We start from the raw sequence: 12,333 nt of genomic DNA, 5'->3' as shown, positions 1-12,333 counted from the left end.
CCCTGGTGTCTGTGCTGGCTCTTTGAAAGAGTTATCCATTTTTTTCAGATTCATCTGCACTTTCCCCATGGCCCTGCAAACTTTCTCCTTTTCAAATATTTATCCAATTCCATTACTAAACTGCGTCATTTCACCGCGAGCGACTGGACAGACAGAGCAACAGTTATACGTTGAGTCATTGGCGGGATTTAAAAAACGAATCTGCTTCTGCCGCCCTATTATTGAAGTCAATGGAAGTAGATCAGGGATGAGGGAAATCTGAACAGTCAGAATTTTACATCAAAACACGTAAACCAATAGTACAGTTTTAAGTAAGGGTTTCTATGTCATTCTATCTCTGCCCCCTCCCATCGCCAATCACTGATTAAAGTAAGGGGCACCCTGTCATCATCCCTCTCACCCCTCCCCCCACCCATCACTGATTAAAGTAAGGGGCTCACTCTCATTCTTCCTCTCCCTCTCCCCGACCCAACACTGATTAAAGTAAGGGACTCTCTGTCATTCTCCCTCTCACCCTCCCCCCGTCACTGATTAAAGTAAGGGGCTCGCTGTCATTCTCCATCTCCCCCTCCCCCCGCCCATCACTGATTAAAGTAAGGGGCTCTCTCTCATTCTTCCTCTCCCCCTCCCCCCACCCATCACTGATTAAAGTAAGGGGCTCTCTGTCATTCCCCCTCTCGCCCTCCCCCGCTCATCACTGATTAAAGTAAGGGGCTCTCTCTCATTCTCCCTCTCCCCCTCCCGCCGCCCATCACTGATTAAAGTAAGGGGCTCTCTGTCGTTCTCCCCCTCCCCTTCCCCCGCCCAACACTGTTTAAAGTAAGGGGCTCTCTGTCATTCTCACTCACCCCCCTCCCCCTGCCCATCACTGATTAAAGCAAAGGGTTCTCTGTCATTCTCCCTCTCCCACTCCCCCACCCATCACTGATTAATGTAAGGGGCTCTCTCTCATTCTCCATCTCCCCCTCCCCCCGCCCATCACTGATTAAAGTAAGGGGCTCTCTCTCATTCTTCCTCTCCCCCTCCCCCCACCCATCACTGATTAAAGTAAGGGGCTCTCTGTCATTCTCCCTCTCCCACTCCCCCACCCATCACTGATTAATGTAAGGGGCTCTCTCTCATTCTCCCTCTCCCCCTCTCCCCGCCCATCACTGATTAAATTAAGGGGCTCTCTGCCATTCTCCATCTCCACCTTCCCGCGCCCATCACTGATTAAAGGAAGGGGCTGTCTGTCATTCTACCTCTCCCCCTCCCCCCGCCCATCATTGATTAAAGTAAAGGGTTCTCTGGCATTCCCCCTCTCCCACTCCCCCCGCCCATCACTGATTTAATAAGGGGCTCCCTGTCATTCTCCCTCTCACCCTCCACCCACCAATCACTGATTAAATTAAGGGGCTCTCTGCCATTCTCCCTCCCCACCCTCTCACCCACCAATCGCTGATTAAATTAAGGGGCTTTCTGTCATTCTCCCTCTCCCCCTCCCCCCACCCATCACTGACTAAAGTAAGGGGCTCTCTCTCATTCTCCCTCTCCCCCCTCCCCCACCAATCACTGATTAAAGTAAGGGGCTCTCTGTCATTCTCCCTCTCCCCCTCACCCCGCCCATCACTGATTAATGTAAGGGGCTCTCTCTCATTCTCCCTTTACCCCCTCGCCCCACCCATCACTGATTATATTAAGCGGTTCTCACTCATTCTCGCTATCCCCCTCCCCCACCAATCACTGATTAAAGTAAGGGGCTCTCTGTCATTCTCCCACTCCCACTCCCCCCGCCCATCACTGATTAAAGTAAAGGGCTCTCAGTCATTCTCCCTCTCCCCCTCCCTCCACCCACCACTGATTAAAGTAAGGGTCTCTCTGCCATTCTCCCTCTCCCATTCCCCCCGCCCATCAATGATTAAAGTAAGGGGCTCTCTGTCATTCTCCCTCTCCCCCTCCCCCACCCATCACTGATTAAAGTAAGGGGCTCTCTGTCATTCTCCCTCTCCCCTCCCTCCACCCATCACTCATTAATGTAAGGGGCTCTCTCACATTCTCCATCTCCCCCTCCCCCCGCCTATCACTGATTAAAGTAAGGGTCTCTCTGTCATTCTCACTCTCCCCCTCCCCCCACCCATCACTGATTAAAGTAAGGGACTCTGTTTCATTCTCCCTCTCCCCTCCCTGCAACCATCACTGATTAAAGTAAGGGGCTCTCTGTCATTCTCCCTCTCCCCCCATAGTTTTGGTCCCTATTGCATCAATCCCGATTGAAAATTCCCTCCCCATGTCCTCCCCAACCCACTCCCCCCCACCCTGGGCCCATTCGTGGTGGGATATGCGCTCTGCCTACTCGGGACAAATGAACGCCGACCCCACAGACACCGCACTTGATTGACCGACTGCAGAAAGGGTCACGTGCCTCCAGATTTTTAAACCCTTTCGGCCGTTTCACAAACTCAGCGCGGGCCTAGATGCTTGTTTGATGTCAGCAATCCGGCGGGGTCGCGACCTGACTGATTGGAGAGTCCAAGGGACTGGAGACTATCAACCGGTCCCCATCCACCGCCATCATCTCAATCCACCGCCATCCTCCCCCTGGAGAAGATCAACCTGTCCCCATCCACCACCATCATCTCAATCCACCAAGTCCATTCCCTGGGTCGCCTCATAACAACATAAGAATTGGAGTAGGCCATACGCCCACTCCAGTCAGCTCCGAAATTCAAGAAGATGCTGGCTGATTTTCGACCTCAAATTCACTTTCCTTACCGATCCCCATTTCCCTTGATTGCCTAAGAGTCTAAAAATCTATCGATCTCAGCCTTGAATATATTCAACGGTTCAACACCCACCGCCCTCTAGGGAAGAGAATTCCACAGATTCACAAACCTCAGAGTGAGGAAATTTCTCCTCATCTCAGTCCTTAACTAAAATGTCCGACGCCATATCCTGAGACTATGTCTCCTTGTTCGAGGCAATCCAGCCAGGGGAAACAACCTCTCAGCATCTACCCTGTCAAGTCCCTCAGAATCGTATTGCTCTCAATCTTCTAAGCTCTCATTCTTCTCAACTCCAGTGCGTATAGGCCCATTCTACTTAATATCTCCTCACAGGACAACGCCTTCATCTGAGGAATCAATCTAGTGAACCTTTGTTGCACCGCCTGTAAGGCAAGTCCACCCTTTCTGAGATAAGGAGACCAAAACTGTGCACATTACTCCAGGTGAGGTCTCACCAAAGTCCAGTACAATTGTCGGAAAACTTCTTTGCTTTTATACTCCAACCCCCATGCAATAAAGGCCAACATGCCATTTGCCTTCATAATTGTTTGCTGTACCTGCATGTTAACTTTCTGTGTTTCTTCTACGAGGACACCCAGATCTCCCTGAACACCAAAATGTAATAGTTTCTCACCATTTAAAAATATTCTGTTTTTCTATTCTTCCCACAATAGTGAATAACCTCACATTTCCCCACATTATACTCCATTTGCCATCGTCTTGCCCACTCACTGAACCTGTCTATATCCCTTTGCAGATTTCTTACGTCCTCCTCATAGCTTACTTTCCCACCTAGCTTTGTATCGTCAGCAAAATTGGATACATAACACTCGGTACCTTCATCTGAGTCATTAATATATAATGTAAATAGCTGAGGCCCCAGCACTCATCCTTGTGGCACTCCACTAGTTAGAGCCTGCTAACCTGAAAATGACGCGTTTATCCCGACTCTCCGTATTCTGCCCGTTTACCATTCCTCTATCTTCAATATTACCCCCAACCCAATGAGCCCCTATCTTGCGTAACAAACATTTATGTGGCAATTTATTGAATGCCTTTTGAAAATTTATATATGCAACATCTACGGGTTCCCCTTTATCTACCCTGCTCGTTGCATCCTTAAAAAACTCCAATAGAGGTTCTCATAGGCGAGTGACTTCCGCCCTTTCTATTATTTTTTTATTCGTTCATGCGATGTGGGCGTCGCTGGCGAGGCCGGCATTTATTGCCCATTCCTAATTGCCCTTGAGAAGGTGGTGGTGAGCCGCCTTCTTGATCCGCTGCAGTCCGTGAGGTGAAGGTTCTCCCACAGTGCTGTGAGGAAGGGAAGTTCTATTCAATTGGTTCATAACAAGCGGGAGTGGGGCTGTGTGTGGGACCAGGCCCTGATTGGCGGGTGGGGTATCAATCACTTGTTTTGAACCAAGAGAAGGGGCGGACTCAGTGAGCGGCATTAATTTCTGCAGCGAGTGAAAGTGTCGATTAGATTCTCCTCCATACCGTCAACATTGGTCTCATTTTCTGCCCTGGCATAATTAGATCTCCCGGTGAATGACGGAGTGATTGAGAAAAGTTCACAGCTGGAAGTAAACAGGGATTGTCGGCTGAGGAACAACAGCAGGTGAATCAGCACAGGATTGTGAGAGCAGCAACTGGAGAGAACCCTTCCGATTCAAAGAGCTTCCATAGATCGACTGGGGATAAAGGTAAGAGAAAGTCCCATTTCCTCAGATAAACACTGGTCCTGTAGACAGTCCACAAAAGTTACAAGGTAAGGGGGGAAATGGTGAGAATGAGATTGGGAGAGTCTGATCACCACGTACAATTATCCAGCATGAGGCCGTGCAATGAAATGTGAAGTAAGATCAGTTTCTGTCTCAAAACACAGTCACACATGAATCTTGTTTGAGTTTTCGAGTGAAGGGGTTTGATCTAAGTGGTGACTCCAGTCTGAGGCAGATCCCAGCAGATATACAGTGTCTCCCCGCCCCCAACACCAACTCGGAAGTCACCCACCTTTATAGCCCCGATAATATCGATATTACACTGTGTGTTAAGGTAGTGCCAGACAATGTTACCGAATTCAAATATATTTCAGATCCAACTATCAAAATCAATCATCTTACAATTCTGAACTGGAAGCTGGGTTTAACTTAATGTTATTTCCCATCAGTAAATCTATTTCTGGATTTTAGAATTGGAGTTGAATTAAATGATTATCATTTAAATATAAACTGGTGATAAAATATTACGTAAATCGTATTCTGATAATGCTTTCAGCAGAAAATATAAACACTGTCTTTCAGCCTTTTAAACACTAACTGGAGTTTCCAGAAATGTTGTTCATCCAAACTTTGTAGCATTCCAGATGTATAAAGAATATGACGATCAGATGTTTTGCAATCGAATTCAGTATTGTGGCAGTAATTTAAATGGTCACTGCTAACAGTTACAGGTTTAGATGGTTTAAGACAATCAGATTTTCAGAGCAGATGGGGTCTGTTTTTAATAATGTGACTGTTTGATCCTTCTGTAGATACGGTGCTGCTTAATATTCTGTGGAGCTCGAACTGACGGTACATTCAGTAAATTCCCAGTATCAGGTCTCGTGGTGTAAAAAAAATCGTTATTGGAATGGCAGCTTTATGGTTAGAAAAAGTGTCTGAATGTTTAGGATTAATGTTCATCTTAACTAAACTCCAAACACGACGGTAGTTTTTGTTATTTCCGTTTCAGTTATTTTCGTTGAGTGATTTCCTCTATTGCCAGGGTAACAATCTGTCAGATCTCAGTGCAAGAGGCGTTGGTTCCAATTTATATCCGCAAGACCATGAAACGTTCAGTGTAAACTCCTATCGATATATTCAGATCATGAAACATTCAATGTAAACTCCTATCTATATATTCAGACCATGAAACATTCAATGTAATCTCCTATCTATATATTCAGACCATGAAACATTCAGTGTAAACTCCTATCGATATATTCAGATCATGAAACATTCAATGTAAACTCCTATCGATATATTCAGACCATGAAACATTCAGTGTAAACTCCTATTGATATATTCACACCATGAAACGAGGACACCCGAATCTCTCTGAAAACCAACATTCAACAGCTTCTTACCATTTAAAAAATATCCTGTTTTTCTATTCTTCCTACCAAAGTGAATAACCTCACATTTCCCCACATTATACTCCACCTGCCAACTTCTTGCCCACTCACTTAACCTGTCTCTATCCCTTTGCAGACTCTTTGTGATCTGCTCAAAGCTAACTTTCCCACCTACTTTTTATCGTCAGCAAACTTGGAGACATTACACTCGGTCCCTTCATCTAAGTCATATAATCATAGAATGGTTACAATACAGAGGGAGGCCATTCGGCCCGTCGACTCCGCGCCGACTCTCTGCAAGAGCAATCCAGCTCGTCCCACTCCCCTGCCCTATCCCCGTAGCCCTGCAATTTTTTTCCCTTCAAGTATTTATCCAATTCCCTTTTGAAGGCCATGATTGAACGGGGACGGGCCCAGAGAGAGAAGTGTGAGTGAGAGTGGAGGGCGGAGGATGTGAGTGATGATGAAGGGAGTGGGGTGTAAGTGACTGTGGTGGGAGCAGGATGTGAATGATGGTAGAGGGAGTGGGATATGTGAGTGAGGGTAGAGGGTGGAGGATGTGTGAGTGACGGTGGAAGGAGGGGGGTGTATGAGAGAAGGTGGAGGCAGGGGAATGTGTGAATGAGGATGAAGGGAGGGGGATGAGTGATTTAGGTTGGGGGTTGGGGATGTGAGTGAGGGTGGAGGGAGGGCGATGGGAGTGAGGGTGGAGTGAGAGGATGTTTGAGTGAGGGTGGAGGGAGGGGATATGTCTGAGTGAGGGTGGAGTAAGAGGTATTTGCGAGTGAGGGTGGAGGGAGGGCCTATATGAGTGAGGATTGAGGGAGGGGGATGTGTGAGTGAGGGCGGTGGGAGGGGGATGAGTGAGTGAGGGTGGAGGAGGGTGTGCTGAGTGAGTGTGAAGGAAGGGGAATATGTTTGAGTTAGGGTGGAGTGATGGGGCGATGTGAGTGAGGATGGCAGGAGGGGGATGTTTGTGAGGGTGGAGGGAGGGGGATGTGTGAGTGAGGGTGGAGGGAGGGGAATGTGTGAGTGAGGGCTTGGGGAGGGGAAGAGTGAGTGAGGGTGGGGGGGCATGAATGAGTTTGGATGGAGGGTGATGTGTGAGTGGCGGTGCGTTGAGGGTAATGTGTGATTAAGTGTGGAGAGATCAGGATTTTAGAATGAGTGTAGCGGGAGGGGAATGCTTTAGTGAAAGTGACTTGAGGGTGATGTGTGAGTGAAGGTGGAGGGAGGGGGTCTGAGTGCAGGTGGAGTTTGAGGGATGTGAATGAGGGTGGACGAAATGGAATGTGAGAGTGAGGGTGGATGTTGGGAGATGTGTGTGAGGGTGGCGGGTGGAGAATGTGAGTGAGGGTGGTGGGAGGAGGATGTGTGTGTGAGGGTGGAGGGAATGGGAGCTGTGAGTGAGCGTGGAGGTCGGGGTAGATGTGAGTGAGGATGGAGGGATGGTGTGTGAGTGAGGGTGGATGGAGGGGGATGTGAATGATGTTGAAGGGAGGGGGTGTGAGTGACGGTGTTGGGATATTGATGTGAATGATGGTTGTGGGAGTGGGACGTGTGAGTGAGAGCGGAGGGAGGGGATGTGTCAGTGAGGGTGGGGTTGTGGGATGTGAGTGCGGATGTAGGGGTGTGTGATGTGAGTGGGAGTGCGGGGAGGGTGATATGTGAGTGCGGATGGAGGGAGGGGAATGTGTGATTGTAGGTGGAGGGAGAGGGAGGTGTGAGTAAGGGTGGAAGGCGTGGGATATGTGAATGAGGTTGGATGGATGGTGTGTGAGTGAAGGTGGAGGGAAACGAATGTGAATGAGGGTGGAGGGAAGAAGTATGAGTGAGCTTGGTGTGTGAGGGTGTTAATGGGGACGGGGGAGGGTGATGTGCGTGAGGGTGGAGGGAAGGAGTCTGAGTGAGTGTGATGTGTTTCGTTGTTAACGATGATGGGGAGGGTGTGATTGACGTTTGAGGGTGGGAGATGTGTGAGTGAGGGTGGGTGACGTGAGTGAGGGCGGAGGGAGGAGTCTGTGTGAGTGACGTAGGAGGGAGGGGTTGTGTGAGTGAGGCTGGAGGGAGGGGGATGTGAGTGAGGGTGGAGGGAGTTGGTTGTGTTAGTGACGGTGGAGCTAGAGGTATGTGTGAGTCAGGGTGGTTGGAGGGCATGTTACTGCGGATGTAGGGGGATGTGTGTGAGGCTGGAGGGATAGGGATGTGTGTGAGGCTGGAGGAAGGGGTTGTGGGTGAGGTTGGAGGGAGGGAAATGTGTGAGTGACGGTGGAGCGAGGCGGATGTATGAGTGAAGGTGGTGGGAGGGTGTGTGAGTGAGGGTAGAAGGGTGGATGTGAGTGAGGCTGGATGGAAGGGGTTGTGAGTGAGTTTGGAGGGAGGGGATGTGAGTGAGTGTGGTGAGAGGAGGATGTTTTAATGATGGCGGAGTGTGGAGATGTGTAAGTGAGGGTGGAGTGTGGGGTATGATTGTTAGAGGGTGAAGGGAGGAGGATGTGAGTGACAGTGGAGGCAGGGTGATGTGTGAGTGACGGTGGAGCGAGCTGGATGTGTGAGTGAGGATGGTGTGAGGGGAATGTTTGATTGAAAGTGGAGTGAGGGTGATGTGTGAGTGAAAGTGGAGGGAGGGTGATGTGAGTGAGTGTAGAGGTAGGGCGATGGAAGTGAGGTTGGAGGGTGTGGGTTTTGAGTGAGGGTGGATGGAGGGGGATGCGAGTGAGTTTGGAGGGAGGGGGATGTGAGTGATGTTGGAGGGAGAGGGAGGTGAGTGACGCTGGTTGGGATGCCGATGTGAATGATGGTTTTTGGAGTGGGATGTGTGTGAGGGTGGAGGGAGGGTGATGTGTGTGAGGGTGGAGGGAGTGTGATGTGTGAGTGAGGATGGAGGGAGGGGTATGTGTGATTGTTGGTGGAGGGAGCGGGAGGTGTGAGTGAGGGTGGAGGACGTGGGATGTGTGAGTGAGTTTGGAGGGATCGTGTGTGCGTGAAGGTGGATGTAGAGGGATGTGAGTGAGGGTGGATGGAGGGGGATGTGAGTGAGCGTGGAGGGAAGGGGTTGTGCGTGAGGGCGAGGGAGTGGGTTGTGTGAATGTGGGTTTTGGGAGCGGGGTGCATGAGTGACGATTGAGGATGGGTGACGTGAGTGAGTGTTAAGGGAGGAGGCTATGCGAGTGAAGGAGAATGGAGGGGGATGTGTGAGAGAGGCTGGAGGGAGGCATGTGAGTTAGTTTGGGTGGAGCTTGATATGTGTGAGTGAGGGTAGAGAGAGTGGGATGTGTGAGTGAGTCAGGAGGGGGAGGGGTGTGAGTTACTCTGGAGGGGGGGATGTGTGGGTGACAGTGGCTGGAGGTGGATGTGTGATTGATGGTGGAGGGTGGGCTGTGTGTGAGTGAGGGTGAGGTGAAGGGATGTGAGTGCGGGCGGAGGCAGAGGATATGTGAGTGAAGTTGGAGGGAGGTGGATGTGTGATTGACTCAGGATGGATGGGTGGTGGGAGTGGATTTGTGAGTGAGGATGGAGGGAGGGGTATGAGTGAGTGATGGTAGAGAAAGGAGGATGTGTGAGTGAAGGTGGAGGGCGGGGAATGAGTGAATAAGGTTGGAGGAATGGTGTGTGTTTGATGGTGAGTTAGTGGGTATGAGGGTGGAGGGATGGGATGTATGAGTGAGGGTGGATGGGGATGTGTCAGTGAGGGTGGATGGAGGGGGATGTGAGTGAGGTTGGTGGTAGGTCAATGGGAGTGAGGTTGGAGGGAAGGGGATGTGAATAATGGTGGAAGGAGGGTGAAGTATGTGTGCAGGCGGACGGAGGGGATGTGAGTTAGGGCAGGGTGTGGTAGTTAGGGAGGAGGGCGGAGAATGTGAATGAGCGTGGAGGGTGTGGGATGTGTGAATTAGGGTGGAAGGAGCTTGATGTGTGAGTGAGGGTCGAGTGAGGGGGGTGTGTGAGTGAGGATGGAAGGAGAGGGATGTGTCAATGAGTGTGGCAGGAGTGGAATGTGAATGACTCTGAGGGGATGTGAGTGAGTTTGAAAGTAGGGGATGTGTGAGTGAGGCTGGAGAGAGGATGACGTGATTGAGGGTAGAGGGAGGTGAATATGTGATTGATGGAGGAGGGACGGGGAAGTATGTGTGAGGGTAGAGGGAGGGGGATGTGGGTGAGGGTGGGCTGTGTGAGTTACGGTGAAGGGAGGGGAATGTGTGAGTCAGCGTGGAATGAGGGGGATGTCTGAGTGAGCGTGGAGCGAAGAGGTTGTGTGAGTGAGGGTGGTGGGAGTGGGATTTGAATGAGGGTGGAGGCAGGGAGATGGAATGAGGGTGTAGGGAGGTAGATATGTGAGTGAGTGTTGTGGAAGGGGGTTGTGTGTGGGTGGTGGCTTAGGGGGGATTGTGTGTGGGGGGTGGCGTAGGGGGGGAAATGTGTGAGTGTGGGTGAAGAGAGGGGGTTATGTGAGTCAGGGTGGAGGGAGGGGGACGTGAATGAGGGTGCACTAACGGTGATGTGAGTGAGAAGGGAGGGAAGGGAATGTGAGTGAGGGTAGAGACAGGAGGATATATGATTGAGTGTGGAGGGAGGGGAATATGAGTGAGGGTAGAGGGAGGCGAATGTGAGTGAGAAGGGAAGGAGGTGGATGTGAATGAGGTTGATAGGAACGATGTGAGTGAGTGTGGATGGAGGAGTTTGTGTATGATGGTGGAGGGAGGGGGTTGTGAGTGAGGATGCAGGGAGGCGGATGTGTTAGTGAGAGTGGAGGGAGGGGATTGTGTGTGATGGTGGAGGGAGGGGGATGTGTGAGTGAGAGTGGAGGGAGGGTGTTATGAGTCAGGGTGGAGGGAGTGGGATGTGTGTGAGGATGGAGGGAGTGGGGTGTGTGTGAGGGTGGAGGGAGGGTTATGTGAGTGAGGCTGGACGGAAGTGGATGTGAATGAAAGTGGGTTGAGGGTTATCTGAGTGAGAGTGGAGCGAGGGGGTGTGAAAGAGGATGGAGGGATCGGGATATGAGTGAGTTTTGAAGGAGGGTGATGTGAGTGAGGGTGGAGTGAGGGGCATATGCGTGAGGCTGGACGGAAGTGGATGTGAGTGAGAGTGGAAGTAGTGGGATGTGAATGAGTGTTGTGGGAGGGTGAGGTGAGTGAGAGCGGAGGGAGGGGATCTGAAAGAGGGTGGACGGATGGGGATGTGGGTGAGGGTGAGGGTGGGGGATGTGAGAGACGGTGGAGGGATAGGGATGTGGGTGACTGTGGAGGGAGAGGCACGTGAATGAGGGTGCACGGAGGGCCATGTGAGTGACTGTGTTGCTCCTCTCTCTGGGCCCGGGAACGTGTGGCAGCTCCGGGGAATGTGCTTGTGGCTCAGATAAATCTCCCCCTCCTTGAACCCCGGGCCTCAGTCAGTGAGGAGCTGCACTACCGCACTCCCCGCCCGGTCTCACTGCCTGGTCTCACAGCCCGGTCCATCCCCTGGGTCACCTCATTAGAACATAAGAAATAGGAGCAGGGCTGGGCCATACGGCCCCTCGATCCTGCTCCGCCATTCAATGGCTGATCATCGACCTCAACTCCACTTTCTCGTCTGATCCCCATATCCCTTGAGTCAATTTCAGTCCAAAATTCTCTCAACCTCAATCTTGAATATACTCAACGACTGACCATCACAGCCCACTGGGGAAAAAGAAATCCAAAGGTTCACAACCCTCTGAATGAAGAAATTTCTCCTCATCTTATTCCTAGAAGTCCGACCCCGTATCCTGAGACCATGCCCCCTTGTTCTAGACTCTCCAGCCAGGGGAAACAACCTCTCAGCATCGACCCTGTCAAAACCCCTCAGAATCTTATATGATTCAATAATATCACCTCTCATTCTTCTAAACTCCAGAGAGTATCGGCCCATTCTACTCAATCTCTCCTCATAGGACAACCCTCTCATCCCAGGAATCAATCCAGTGAACCCATCTTGCACTGCCTGTAAGACAAGTATATCCTTCCATAGATAAATAGACCAAAAGTGTACACAGTACTCCAGGTGAGGTCTCACCAAAGCCCGATACAATTCTCGGAAGAATTCCTTACTCTTGAACTCCAACCCCTTGCAATAAAGGCCAAAATGCTATTTGCCTTCATGATTGTTTGCTGTACCTGCATGTTAACTTTCTTTGTTTCTTGTACGAGGACACCTCTGAACGCTAAAATGTAACAGTTTCTCACCATTTAAAAAATATTCTGTTTTTCTTTGCTTCGGACAAAAGTGAATAACCTCACATTTCCCCACATTATACTCTATCTGCCATATTTTTGCCCACTCACTGAAGCTGTCTATATCCCTTTGCAGACTCTTTGTGTCATCCTCATTGCTTACTTTCCCACCTAGCTTTATATCGTCAGCAAACTTGGATACACAGCACTCGGTGCCTTCATCTAAGTCATTAATATAGATTGTAAATAGCTGAGGCCCCAG

The 12,333-nt window shown here is 50.3% G+C and overlaps 1 protein-coding gene across 1 annotated transcript in view; it reads left to right on the top strand.

Moving 5' to 3' along the window:
• The first annotated feature begins 4,205 nt into the window (after positions 1-4,205).
• LOC137313371 (NACHT, LRR and PYD domains-containing protein 12-like) overlaps positions 4,206-12,333 on the top strand; it is a 46,965-nt gene continuing 38,837 nt past the window's right edge. The window contains exon 1 of the mRNA XM_067979499.1: positions 4,206-4,468. The gene's annotated coding sequence lies outside the window, so the exon portion shown is untranslated. The remainder of the gene's footprint in view (positions 4,469-12,333) is intronic.

This window comes from Heptranchias perlo, unplaced genomic scaffold (genome assembly GCF_035084215.1).
Source record: "Heptranchias perlo isolate sHepPer1 unplaced genomic scaffold, sHepPer1.hap1 HAP1_SCAFFOLD_47, whole genome shotgun sequence".
NCBI classification, from domain to species: domain Eukaryota; kingdom Metazoa; phylum Chordata; class Chondrichthyes; order Hexanchiformes; family Hexanchidae; genus Heptranchias; species Heptranchias perlo.
The sequence above is the reverse complement of the archived record's forward strand: the minus strand, read 5'-3'. Positions and strand labels throughout refer to the sequence as shown.